Raw genomic sequence first — 1,198 nt, 5'->3', positions numbered from 1 at the left:
CTTTTATTCTGAAAAACATTAGAAATATCTAGAGAATTGTGACACAATACAACATAAAATTCATAACACGTATTGACATGTTTGAGGTCATAACAAATGGTATAAACTAGTTTAAACATATGTCATATGGAGATCCGAAAAATGGGGATGACAGTGTCTTCTGTGGAGAATGAAACATTTAAATTCTAATCAGATATTTACTCCCTACAGTTATACTCCCATATAATGCAGGACGACGCACAAAGTCTGGAAATTAATGTTGCATTCGAATCAGGTCGAATTTTCAGAAATCACTTTGATGCAGATCCCCCAATATGTATTTCGTTTCGACGGGCATGCGATGGTTGAGTATCGAATTTATATTTATCCACAGTTATAAATACGGCGCCGTCGTGTCCAATAATTTAATCGATTTTTTAACGAAAAAATTAATAAAAACAACAACACAATTTTACATATTATAAAAACAACAACACAATTTTACATATTATGGTTTTCTTACCAGCGGACATATTAAGTTTCGTTAATTTCAAATCTGGAGATTTCGCCGTGTATATGGAAAATGCATATTCTATGACCAGGTGAAGTACAGTTTTATACGTGAAGAGTAAAATGGCATTATTTCCTATGCAATTTATTCAGGTAAATTTAATCCCACCCCCTAGCGGCCAATATTTCACATAGCTTCGCTCGGGATTATAATTTAACATCAATCCCGTTCTCAGTTCTCTCTTTAAATAGTTTTGCAGCGTTTATTTCCAATACCAGCAATTGACTATAAAGGTGTTCTTAGAAAACTTATAATTACCATAAGCTATGTTTTTGAAAACTGTTTGCGCCCCGCATAAATCCTAATATCATTATTTCCGCTCCAAATATCATATCCTTGCGCTTAGGAAAGATTAAAGACAACCACAAGAGAAAAGTTCTCAGAAATATTCACGCCCCAATTTCCGCTTCCTCTATTTTCCAGGTAATTCAACTGTCAGTACTAGACCTGCTTTTAAAATAAAGCACCCACAACAAAACATATAAATATTATTCTATTACAATCTGAGGATGGGAACTATGCCATCACCTTAATCCATTTCTGTCAAGGAATTGAGGAATATACACCACAGAACTTCGCTAATAACCGCACGTTTGCACAATTATTGCACCTATACGATGCTTTCCGTGTTGTGGCTTGGTGGTTTGT

The sequence above is a fragment of the Patella vulgata genome, chromosome 5 (assembly GCF_932274485.2).
Source record: "Patella vulgata chromosome 5, xgPatVulg1.2, whole genome shotgun sequence".
NCBI lineage: Eukaryota > Metazoa > Mollusca > Gastropoda > Patellidae > Patella > Patella vulgata.
The sequence above is the reverse complement of the archived record's forward strand: the minus strand, read 5'-3'. Positions refer to the sequence as shown.